The following is a 13,649-nucleotide window of genomic DNA, read 5'->3' on the forward strand; positions in this document are numbered from 1 at the left end:
TTTTGGCTCAGGTCATGATCTCAGGGTCACTGGATTGAGCTCAGTGGGGAGTCTGCTTGAGATTCTCTCTCTCCCTCTGCCCCTCCCCCGCTCTTGTGTTTGCGCATGCTCTCTCTCTCTCTAACAAATAAATAAATCTTTAGAAAAATACATAATCTTTGCAACAGTGAAAATACTCATGTATAGTATCTAGGATACTCTGTTTGGAAACTCAAACTAGGAATCAGAAGGTTATCTGATAAATAAAAACGTATCCCCAGAGACAGAGAGGAGCAGCAAGAGAGCATTTCTAGAGACCAGAATATATCTGCAGAGAGAGTCAGAATCCCACCCACTGGAGAATTCTTTCTCCAGCTCCACGTCTCCTGAGGACGGTTAGTCTCACCAAGCCCATCCAGAGACCCACCCCCCTCATACACATGGTCAGGAGATGGGTCTGTGGCTGTGGATAACCCACATGATGGCAAACTAATAACTTCAGTCTCAGTCACCCTCTAGCCTACAAAACTAATCAGCCACACAGGCCTAAGGGCACAGAGCCAACAGCTTCCATTAACACCCTGTCTTAACCTTCAAGGCCAATCAATCGATCAATATCCTGTCTCTGTCCCTCTGTCTCTCTCTTTCTCTATCTCTGTCCCTCTGTCTCTCTCTCTCCCTCTCTCCTTCTTTCTCTCTCTCACTTCATTTCCTTGTTTACTTATATAGTGGTACAAATGTTTTCTGTTTTGCCTTACCTTTCTTTTATTACACGAATCCACACCTTGTCTCCCCAGCTTATACCTGCCTGAGGCCACCCACTCGCTCCCAAACCGGGGTATATGTACCCTAGAAGGTTCACCAAAGTTGGTTGAGTTATACTTGGAGCCAGAGGGACAAATATGGCTTATCGGAGAAAACTCATTTTTCTTAATATTACATAATATAGAACATTTCAGAAGTAGAGAAAACATATAATATGTAGAATACAATATGTATGAGTTCTTCAAATAAAATATCATTTAAAAAAATGACTCAAAGAAATTCCAATTTGCCTACAGTGTCTGAGTCAATCCCTAACCAGCCCCCGCCTTCCCACATCCACACCCACCATGGGAGGGCAAAGCATCTGAGCGCCTCTGCCCCTTAAGAACACTTTGGTGGTAAAGTTTAGGAAGCACTAATGATAAATTAGGGTAAAGATTAGAGGCAAAGGTCAGATAGACCTGGCATCCTATAGACCAGGGTCATGTAGACCCAGCCTGGAAAACAGAACCCCTTTATGAGTTGGGTGACTTCAAGTGAGTTATTTAATACCTCTAAGCCTCAGTTCCCTCATTTGCTGAATGGGATAATAACAAAATAATTGATAGAATGTTTGATAGCCATGAGAGCCTAATAAAATTTGCAAAATTGATTTTTACAAATTTATTTATAACCGATCTCAGCTTAGCTCTTGGATTTCCATTTCTGCTGAGAGTGGAAAACTGGTCATTCTTCAGTACAAGATAACCCAGTCTTTTCTAATTCAAGACTTTCTTTGGGGATAAATATCGGTAAATATTGAATAGAGTTTCTCCATCCCTGGAAAGCATCTGGGTCCAAGAGTCTTCTTCATGGTATTGGAATGGAGTGGCATCTGTCAAATCAGGCCCCCTGCTGGGGTTCACATCTGTTCCTGTGCTCCTGCAGGAAGTATGCCACAGTCACAGCCAGAGTTAGCCAAGGGAAGGCAGGCCTCCTTCTTCGATACCTGGATTGATCAAACTTTGATGATTTCTGCTAGTAATCCCATCCAAGGTGGTATGCAGGTTTTTCTGACAACATTCAGCTGCCCCCTAGCTTCCCGCTGTGCAGACCCTCGAAAAGGTAGTCAAAGTACCCTGTGGCAACTCCAGGGACACACGCCGCACTGCAGTGTCTTCTCTGGTGTGTCTTCTGTGACTCAGTCAGGCATTTCCCAGGGCAACATACTGGTACTAACTCCTGGGCTCATGCTCATACTTTCTCCACTCAGGGAGCTAGGGTGCAGATGGGTGAAAGTTTGAGGGTGTATACCTTTGTGAAGCCTAGTGGATATTCTCCCAGGGAAGGGACCAGCTAGAACCCAGGACACCTCTCCTGTTCATTAAGCAACTTCCTAGTTTATCCCCTGCCGCCGTGCTCCATGTCATAAACCTCTAACTCTGAGGAACATTTCCAGGCAGGACGCAGGACCTTTGCGGTCAGCTATGAGCCAAAAGCTATTCAAATAATGGTTGTGCATTAAACAAAAGTTATCATGGTTTCCCAGTCCACAAAGAGTGCAGTAAACAAAATTAAATGAAAGTCTTCATGACGGAAAATGAAATAGCTACTGACAAAAGCAGGCGGAGAACACTTATAAACTTGAAACATACAAATCATGACTTGAAATGATACTCATCTCTAAGTATCATGAGAATTAACTAATGTTGAGCTCCTGGAGAATATAAGTGATATATAAATGCTAAACAATTTACATTTGCTGAACCACTTAGGATGCTTATTGAAATACCATGTAATACTGATATTCTAGAAGATTAATCCCCCCAAAAGCAAATGACTTCCAAAGTGACTTGACAAATGACAAAGAAATAGCAGTTTTATGCATCTGATACATTGTGTGACAATGGGACTAGTATTAAAAGAGAAAGATCTATCAAGATCTCCAGGATAATATTATGGTGATGGGGTAGTCGCACCTGGCTTTCTGAAGAAAGCCATACCAACATAACGGCTTTCCAAAGGCGCTGGCACATGAAGAAATGGCTTTGTATTTCAGTGAACATTTTGTGAACACTTAAGATTCTGGTACTATGCTAAATCTTGGGAATACAAAGACAAATAAAGAATGATCCTGCCCTGAGGTCACTCACCCTCACTTAATATTTCACCTATGACCTCTATCTTGACAATACCATCCCTAGGACTCTCCCAGTCTTCCCGACTTCAACAACCTGGCAGCCATCCTGCACTTCTCTGTGCCCCTCAAATGCCAAATCCAATCAGTCAGCAGGACCCAGGGCCACTGCTCCAATCCCCCACGGGTTGAGAGTTACCCCTGGGGTGATGACTCCCCTGCAGTTCCAAGCTGCCTTGGCATTGGAGAAGGTCCTGAGGCAGAGAAGCAAGGAGGGCTTGAAACTGTCCTCCACAGCTGTGGCTGGAATCACTGATAGACCCCAGGATGTGATACTGGGCACCCAAGCATTTGCTGTGCCACTTGTACTACTCAAGGAGGCTCAGAGAGCACTTAATGGAGACACAGTGGGGATAAGGGACCAGAGAGGGATTGAGGAAGGAAGAGAAAGAAAGATGGTAGGAACAGAGACAAGGAGGAGATAGAAAAGAGAGAGGAAGGAGTCCAAAAGCCAAGTGAGAGGAAGTAGTGAGGATCTCAGGAAAAGTTCAATCACCTGTTCAGAGGAACAAAATGAAGAGTAAAGAGGAGGGTTTTGGACAAATAAGACAGTGCTACTTATTGAAATGGGTTTAGGAGCTCTCAGCGGCCTCCAGTATCTGTCTGAGTAGACTTCTCAGATCATGGAGGTGGGAGTCAGGAGGGTATCATAAAACATAGTTGACAAAATTAGGGGGGAAATGGCACTGGGCTTTACCCCCAAATATAGTCATATTCTGAACAGAAGGATCTGAGAATTTGAAATTTGAAATTTGCAACTTGGAGGAAGAAAAAGCAAAGGCAATTAGCTGGCCTATAAGTTCCACAATGACTGGCAACCTCCACGGCTGGAAAAAGTGTGCTTCCTGCACAATCTGACATTCCTAATGCAATGTGATGAGAGAGTGAGAGGAGAAGAGAGAGCCAGCACCTAGAAGACCTCTCCCCTCCAAAACTGCCCTCTTACCAACTCACTGAAGCCTGAAACTCCACAGAGTTTTGTATCTGGTAGAAGAAAAGAAATGAATGACCGGGTATCGAGTGCCACTCCTGTGCTAACTCTAAGCCAGGGGATTTACATACATTATCTCATTTTCTTCTCATGACATCCTCTGAAATAAAGAGGTTTAATTCCCCATTTTATAGGTGAGAACATGAAAGCTGAGACTGGTCAAGAAACACTTCCAAGGTCACAAAGCTAATAAGAAGCAGAGCCACAACTCAAGTGACACCACAGTCCCCAATCCTTACCCTATACCATGCCGTACCCATCAAGCTTAATTAATACCTTATCTCTTGGTAACAATGCCATCAACCCTAAAAAGAATCACACTTTTACACCTGACTTTGTTCATTCATTCGATGCATATCCATCTCCTGAGCACTCTGCTGGATTCATTCATTCATCAGATATTTACAGAGCCTGACTACGTGCCAGGTACTATGCTAGGATACCTCAGCAAATGACTCAGATGTGATCCTTATGCTTTGGCAGGATAAAGGAACACAAAACAAATAAAAGAATTACAAGTTGCAAATTGTGGAATGGGCTATGAAAAAAAATATGAAGGAGGCTGGGACAGAGAATACTAGGGGGAGGGTGGCCCACATTGGAAGGTGACAATTCAAAACAAGCTCTGAAGAATGGGAGGGGCTACCTGGGAGAAAGGTACTCCAAGCAGCAGGAACAAGCCAGGAAAAGATCCTGGAGCATGAAGCAACTTAAAGAGGCTCATCTGACTGGAAAATGCTGAGTATAAGAAATAGGTATACAGGATGCTTGAGAACCCATTCGGCAGGGCTCTGTAAGCTCTTTGGGGACTTGAGGCTTTATACTGTGTGTGTAGGAAGCCATGATGGATTTCAATCAGAGAAGTGACATGATCCAATTATTTTTTAGAAGATTTCCCTGATGCTCATGGAAAATGGACTGTCAGAGGCCAATGATAGAGACAGGGAGAACAGTTTGTAGGCTGCCAGAGTATTCCAGAAAAGAAACAAAGATGGCCTGGATTAGAGTGGTGGCATAGAGGTGGAGGGAAGGAGCTGGCTCTGAGATCTTTTGCAGGCTGAGCCAAAAGAGATTGCTAATAGATCAGATATGGGAAATGAAAAGGAGGTAAGTACCAGGTTTCTGCTGGAGAAAGTAGACGGATATTGGAGCCGCATATTGAGATGTTTTGATAAGGGAAGAAGGGGAACAATAGTTTTGATTCTGAACTCTTAGTTTCTGAAATTTGACTTGTCTCTGAGACATCCAAGTGGAGATGTCTAGTAAAAATCCAGCTATGTGAGTCCGGGACTCGGAGGACAGTTCAGCTCAGGAGACACCAATTCTGGAGTTGGGAGAAAGAATAAAGAGAGAGGAGAAGCCCAAGTGAAAAGATGATGTTTAAAGACCTGGATTTAGAACACTAAGAAGGAGAAGCCAGTGAGAGGTCTGAGGAGAACCAGGGGAGGACGATGTCATGGAAGCAAGGCAAGACCACCTTTAGGGCCATTCTAATGCTGCTGAGGTGAAAAAAGATTCAAGAGTAAAATGATGAATAAGATAGAATTCTCATCTCAGAAGAGTTCACAGTCTGATGAGAAAGAGAAATATGATTGATGAAGGAATAAAAAGCTAGCGTAACATTTATTGAGCACTTACTACCTGACAGGAACTAAGCTAAATGATTTGCGAGCATTATCATCAAAGCCCTTGATGAAGTAGGAATCATTATTATCCTCATTTTACAAATGAGAGAGCTAAGGTTCAGAAAGAGTAGCTCACCAAAGGTCACAGAGCTAATAAAGGGGAGAGTTGGATTTAAAGGTAGGCAGTGTGACGCCCCAGGCATACTTCTAACCACAAAGATAACCACCTCTAGTTGGGGACATAGACAGATAGTCAATTCCCTTATTACTCTCCTTGGTTCTCTCCTGCCTGACTTACTCCTCACTCCTCTTCCCATATAGGTCCTTGTTTAGGACCTGGGACAGCTCTTCTCCCTGCAGCGACCTTGTTCAACATAGTGATAATGCTCAGAGGCAGCCCGAGCCCTGGGGCTCTCACAGCACTGAGCTTTCATGTCCCCTCTGCTCCCTCACACCTACCAGGTTAATTACCAGGACACTAAACCTTGCCCAAGGTCCCCATAGAGGTCCCAACCGAAAAACCTGGCCTGGGGATATTTAACCTTTATTTTAAATCAGAAACTGATCAGATCAGTCTCAGGCACTATTAGATGTGGGTTGACATGGCAGAGCAGCAAAGGGAGTAATCATTCCTGATAAAATTGAGAGAAAAAAAGGAAAAAGCTATTTTGGCTTAAATTGTTTCCTATAAAACTGTTTTGAAGGTAAAAGGTACTATCTTCTTGTCAGTGTCAACATTTCTCTTGCTGGATAAGTGAAATTATGTTTCTGTCAATGATGAAATCTTTCTAAAAGGGAGGTGACATTTTGTTTGGTTTTTGGCAAGGAATGATTAGGTTTGATAAGACTGGATGCATAAAAGAACATTTCCATAGGACATGAGTGAACATCACCAAATTTCTACTGTCCACAATGAGTGTGTGGCCAGAACTCTTAAACCTTGCCTATATTAATTTGGCCTTGATGACTATTTTTCACTGAAATTTTGCCCATTGTTTGGGTAATAGATATGGCCAGAGACTGTATGTTCCAGCTTTCTCTCTATTACCTACCATCCAAATTCATCACCTAATTGTCAGCAGCCAATATCCAGAGGGACGTCTTTGCTCTCTCCCCTATAACTTTCAGCAGCATCATCTTCCTGATCCCATCTGCTCTGTAGGCTATCCCACATTCACCTGAGTTCCACTGTATCACAAAATCAAAATGAGATTAAGAGATTCTTGATCCTGCATGAAAACACAACATTCAAGACTCCTGACCTGAGGGTACCAAGTACTGGTTTTCTAGCTTCACTGCCTCTCCCTCTGTGTGACAGATGACATGCCAAATGAGCCCATCATAGTTAATGTCTTCACCTCTAAGTGGGAGCCTCAAGACCTGCAGCTGCAGAAAGGAACAAAAGGAATTTCTCTGAAGGGTTCAAAGCATTCCTCCCAGTGGGAGAGAACCAAGCCTCCTTTATTTCATAGTTGTGGAGCTGAAGCTTGCAGTTGCTTGGCATTCAGCATGAGCTTATGCCCAGAAAACCCAAAATGAGAAAGAGAAGCAGAAGTACAGCTTGGGCAAACATCAATGTGTTTGGATTTATTGTTTGGATTTATTGCAAGTGGAATTCTCTAAGATATCAAAGAGTCCCTGTGTGCCACCTTATGGTACGACTCTGGTGCCATTCTCAGATCTTGTCATGGCTGATTCTTCTCAAACCAACAGTTGATCTAAGTCATGTGCATCTTTTGGGAGGTTGCAAGTGTGGAGCTTGCACCAAGCCCAAGTCTCAAGTATATGAGAAGCAGAGAAAGGGTAGGAGAAAAAGGTGAAGGAGAATTCAGAAGGAGGAGTTTAACAATTTTCACGGATTCATCCAAAGATACAAGTAAATGCCATTTCTATTCCCAAATAGTCATACAAATAATAATTAAAGAAAAAAAAAAGGTTTTTCTGAATTATGCCATTATACAAGGCATCAAATTTTCTCCCACTTCTGTCCTCTTCCTCCTTCTCCACCCCCACCCCACCTCTAAATAAATCAAATTTACAACCTAAGATGTGGCCGATTATAATAGGCAACATTACTTTGTAAGCCAGCATGAAAGGAAAAAAAATGCTGCCAGTTAAACCCTGACACACACATCTTGGTTTCAGAGATGTTAAAATGTAAAAAAGGTGTTCATCATAAAATCCACAAACCACAACATACACACACACTTGCACACACACATCACAATTATTGATGAATTTCCCTAGCAAGGGCAGAAAAACTGTCATCAAGAACCAATTTTCCAAACAGCTAGAGTTGTACCACTACTAAAAAGAGGAGGTGGAGAGTTTAAAGTTTATTTTATGGCATATATTTGCTGCCTGAAGACAACTCAGAACACCATTGGCAGATAATGGACCACATTTCATATCTGAGAAATGTGTCTTATTTTTAAAACTGAAAGCAGAGAAAGTCATTAGGTTTGCTTTCACTCTTGCCAACAGAATGGCAGGGCAATTTTCATCATATCTGCTCCTCTTTGTTTTCTTCATTTTCCATTTTCCTCTCTTCTTTACATTCATCTTTATTCTCGCTTTCTCGGTTTTGTGGGTTTTTGTTTTGTTTTTTTTTTACTTAAAATCTCATTTAGTTGTCTCAATACCTCATTAATGTGGCTTGCCTCACAGGTTCTTAATAACAACTTATTGTACATGTTTATTACACTTGATAGGAAGTAATTTCATTGAAGCCCCTTTTGTCTCCTCACTTGTAATTAATCTTGTGTCTCCACACCTGTAATACTATCCCTAAGAAACTAGTATTCTTAGCATTATACTGTTTCTTATAGCCGGGGAGATGATAATGAGAATTCATGAGGCTGAAAAGCAGGTACAGGGACTCCATCTCCAAACCAGCCCAGTGCCTAAGTATAATGAAGATGATCTGTATTGATTTGGCATAATGTTCCTGACACCTATTATAGTGGCCATTTTCTCTTCAAGACTAAGGATTTGTTTAGATTAACTTTCTCATTGCATTGGTTATTTGTTAAAGCCTTAACTAGGTCACTCATACAAAAAGTTGGTGCCAACTAATTGAAATTTAATTATTCATCAAGTCAACATTTACAAAGTGTCCAACTTTTGCCCAGACATTCTGGCAGGCACTGAGGATAGCTCAAGAGCTAAGACATGGTCCCTGGCTTCAGGTTTAGCAGAAAAGAGAAACACATTGGAAATAGACATGGCCCAGTCAATTGGTCCATACCAGCTGCTACAACAAAATACAGACTGAGTAGCTTATAAAGAACAAATATTTCTTTCCCACCATTCTGGAGGTTGAAAATCTGAGATCAGGCTACCCAGCATGGTCAGGTGAGGGCTCTTTTCTGAGTCACAGACTTCTCATCATTTATTCATATGGGGAAAGGAACTCAGGAGTGACTTAGGGTTTTTCTTATTAAGAGCACTAATCACATTTGTAAGGGCTCCCCCCTCTTCACCTATCACCTCCCTAATCACTGCCCCACCTTCTAACATCATCCCATTGGGCGTTAGAATTCAACAAGTGAATTTTGAGGGGATGCAAACATTCAGACCATAGCATTCAACAACCTTCAGATAGTTAAATTAGCACTGTTCCTCCCATAGTTCCCCCAGCTGACTAGTATTTACCACCTCCTCTGGATCCTTGTTCTCCTCAACTGAGAGAGCCCGAGCCTATGCCGACAGCACTCCCACTTCCTAATCCCATAGACACGCACAAAATATATCTGTGAGAAAGAAAGAAAAACGGAAGTATCAATGAGAGACACAGCCAATTCCATTATTTATGTCTTCAGCTGCATTTCTCTAAGGCCTTCAAACAAAAACAAAAACTAGAATGTGTTCGATTATACTTTCACCATTCATTATGGAAATTTTCAAATATATAAAGTAGAAATAGAATATGAACCCCAAGTACCTAGCCCTAGCTTCAATAATTACCAACAATTCTGTCATTTTGATTTTATCTCTGCCCCTTGCCTTTTTTCTTATTGCATTTCAAAGCCAATCCCAGATGTCCTACCATTTCACCCATAAATACCTCAGCATGTATCTTTAAGTGACTGAGACATTTTTCTTTTTAACATCACCACAATGCCATTATTATCTCATCCAACAAAATTAACAAGAATTTCTTATTATCACCTAATAACCTGCCTTATTTTTCCCTGGTTTCAAAAATGTGTTTTTACAGTCAATTTGTTCAAATCAGGAGCCAAACGAAGTCCACAAATAGCATTTATTAGTTTCTTAAGTTTCTTTTAATCCAAAATGGTTTTTTCTCCCTTTCTTCTCCACACTGTTTATTTGTTGAAGAAAATTAATCATTTGTCCAGTGGCTGAATGCATCACTGTGGTTTTCATCCAGCATGTTTCTCTTTCTGCTGCATTTTCTAGAAACTGGTAGTTGGATCTAGAGACATCAAGGTTCAATATTTTTAGCAACAAGATGCCATAGATAATGCTGTGACTTCCTACTGCATCACATCAGGAGGCATAGAATGTCTGGTGGGTTTTTTTTTTTTTTCCCACTTTTTGTGATGATCAATGAATGCAGGAGATGTCAGCCTGATCCCACTAAAGAGTCTCCCCATGACCTTCTACCTAGTGCTTGTGGTAACTACTGATAATCATTGCTTAGAGAAACTATTCCATTAGGGATTTTATTTCGATTAATCAATCCTTTCATGTTATAAGTATACTGCAGAGTGAGCTCATTTACCCTCCTATACGTTAAGCTAAATCAGAAAAAAACTAAATTTTGAAACATTTTTTAAAACACAAAAACACACTTGAGAGAGTCATCAAAAAACAGTGGCATTTTTCAAACAATAGATTTCTCTACCTTTTTTGAGAACAAGAACCCTAATTTAATATCTAGACATTTCATAGCTCCCCTACCTGATAGTAGTTGCCCTTTTAATACCTATTGAGTAGGAAAATTTAAATATTGAAAAGCCTCTATGAATTCAGTGACCCCCTAAACAGATTTCTATTATTTTGATCATAATAGTACTCTAAACACACTTGAGATTTAGCAAAGTCATGTGTCATAGTAATAAAATAGAACACTTAGAGTATAGAAGTTGCAACCCCCCCCCCCCCTGCCCTTCTGTCTTACATCCTAAACCATGCCCTACTGGAAAGAGGAAGAATTTGAAGTTGCTGGTCCAGCCCCATGCGCTCCTCTGGAGAGCAGATCCCCAGTAATTAACTAAGAGGGCATATTGCAAATGACTCAGCCCAAACAACCTAGAGAGGGTACACAATAAAGAGCTGACCAAGAAAGAGAGACTGGCGGCAGAAGAAGCTCTTTAGGCTAAGTGTTAGGGAAAGTCTGTGGGAGTTTACAGAGAGCAACGGGCAAGATTTTATTTTCCGGCTGGATTTGCTCCCCTCTCCACCCTCCACTCTGCCATTTTCAAAAGAGACTTCAAAAGCCTCAAATTCCTATTCTGATTATCCTAGACACCAGGATTTATATGGCTTATAGATGTATAATGTGAGACACAGTGTTGATTGAGTAAATAATGTTTCCTTACAGATCTACAACTTAAGGCAGGCCCCTGTCCTTCCCCTGACCCCACTGGGGTCCACAGTCAAACACCTGCCCACTGTGGGTATATGGTATTTTGGTTCCTAACACTTCACCTATAGGCTCTACCATCATCACCATCCCATAATAACATCAAGAATACTCTCTATTAAATGCCATGTCTATATAAATTCAGAGGCAAACACGTATATTACCCCCACAGGGGTACCTTTTAAGCTAGAGGTTGGTCCCCCAAGAGCAATCAGACAGCGCATAGGACCATCAGTCTGTTGGTCATCAAGGTAAGAAGCCCCATTGGCCTACTCTCCTGTTGAGACCAAAAACTCACCCAGTGCAATTATCTGGTTGCTTTATCAAAATGCTGAGAAGATGAAGTATAGCTTCAATCTATCAATCAGAAAGAATTTGCAAAACATCTTGAATGAGTCAGCTCCCTGGGAAGACAGCTCAGACAAGTGGTAGGGGACATCATGGACCTGAAGGGAATGGTGAGGCTGCCAGCTAAGCAAGGGCTCCTTCCCCAATCCTTAAATCCTATTTTGTTAAAGGGCACTTTTCCTAATATTAAAAATCCAGAGGGGACAACTTGTCATGATCCAAAATGTTAAATTCACTGTCTTCATCAAGCATCTAGCCCAATACTTTTAAGCACTCTTAACTTTTGTTTAGAATTTCTCAAACAGGGGGAGCCTGGGTGGCTCAGTGGTTGGGCATCCAGCTCTTGGTTTGGGCTCAGGTCATAGTTTCAGGGTCCTGGGATTAGGCCTGTGTCAGGCTCTGCGCTCATTCACTCAACAAATGCTTACTGGACATCCCTGTGCTAGAGATGAACAGGACAAAGTGCCACTGGTTTTTTATTTCTTGACCTAACTAACTATGCCCCTAACCTCAGAACCACATCATGCAATGATACCACAAGTGAGTCTATCTACCATGGTATGGGTGCAGCATATTAATTTTTCAGTGGGGAGCAAGGGGAAGCTATCCAGGGGTGTGCCTTTGGAGTCTTGCTTTTGCTCTTGATTTACTGCAGCTACAGGTTGTGACGCTGGGATAAGTAGAGGCTGTCTCCCTGAGCTCCCAAGACACTCCATGTCTCAGCTTTCCGGGTTTTCCATGTCCAAAACTCTCACCCAAGAATGGCAGTCAGCCGAGGAGAACACTTTCTGTAAAAAGAGGCGAAGTGACTTAACCGAAGTTAAGACCTCCCCCCCGAGACAGATTGTGGGGGAAGAAAAAAGAAAGATCTTTTAACAAAGATCTACTCCAGATGTATGAGGATGAGGTGAGGAAGGTGAAATCCAGGCTCTATTTTATTAATTAATTAAAATTTTAGGGGTGCCTGGGTGGCTCAGTCGTTAGGCATCTACCTTCGGCTCAGGTCATGGTCCCAGGGTCCTGGGATCGAGCCCCGCACCGGGCTCCCTGCTCAGCGGGAAGCCTGCTTCTCCCTCTCCCACTCCCCCTGCTTATGTTCCCTCTCTCGCTGTGTCTCTCGCTGTCAAATAAATAAATAAAATCTTAAAAAAAAAATGTTTAGTTAAGAAAACTGTAGAGTCACATGCAGTTTTAAGAAATCATAGAGGTAGATCCTTTTACACTTTTCTCAGCTTCCCCTAATGGTAACATTTTGCAAAATTATACTATACTATAGCAACCAGCATATTGACATTCATGCAGTCCACCAGTCTTAACTCAGACTTCCCAATTTTACCTGTACTCATTTTTGTGTCTATTAAGTTCTATACAATTTCATTGCCCATGTAGGTTCATGTATCCAATACCACAGTAAAGAAAACATATAGTTCCAACACCAAAGGATCCCACATGTTGCCCTATTATGATCACGTCCACCTCCCTCCTGCCACCTCTAATACCTGGCAACCACTAAATCTGTCTTCCATTTCTAACTTTTGTCACTTCAAACTGTTATATGAATAGAATTATACAATATGAAGCTTTCTTGAGATTGGCTTTTTCTCCTCAACATGATGGCTATTCCTTCAATTTGTTGCATGAATCAATAGTTTCTTCTTTTTTGTTGGTAAGCAGATTCTATGGTATGGATGTAATACAGTTTAGCCCATTACTCATTGAAGAAAATCTGGACTGTTTCTAGTTTGGAGCTATTATTTTTTTAAAGATTTATTTATTTATTTTAGAAAAAGAGAAGGAGGAGAGGGGCAGAGGGAGACAGTCTTAAGCAGACTCTGTGCTGAGCGGGGAGCCCTACGCGAGGCTCAATCTCACAACCCTGAGATCACAACCCCAGTCAAAACCAAGAGTCCCATGCTCAACTGACTGAGCCACCCAGGTGCCCCTGGAGCTATTATGAATGAAGATAATATAAACATTTATGTACATGCTTTTATTTTTTTCTTTCAAGATTTTATTTAAATTCAAGTTAATTCATATATAGTATAGTACTGGTTTCAGGGGTAGAATTTAGTGATTCATCAGTTGCAAATAACACCCAGTGCCCATTATATCAAGTGCCCTCCCCATCACCCAATTACCCCATCCCCTCACTCA

Source organism: Phoca vitulina, unplaced genomic scaffold (genome assembly GCF_004348235.1).
Source record: "Phoca vitulina isolate PV1807 unplaced genomic scaffold, GSC_HSeal_1.0 scaffold1, whole genome shotgun sequence".
Taxonomy (NCBI): domain Eukaryota; kingdom Metazoa; phylum Chordata; class Mammalia; order Carnivora; family Phocidae; genus Phoca; species Phoca vitulina.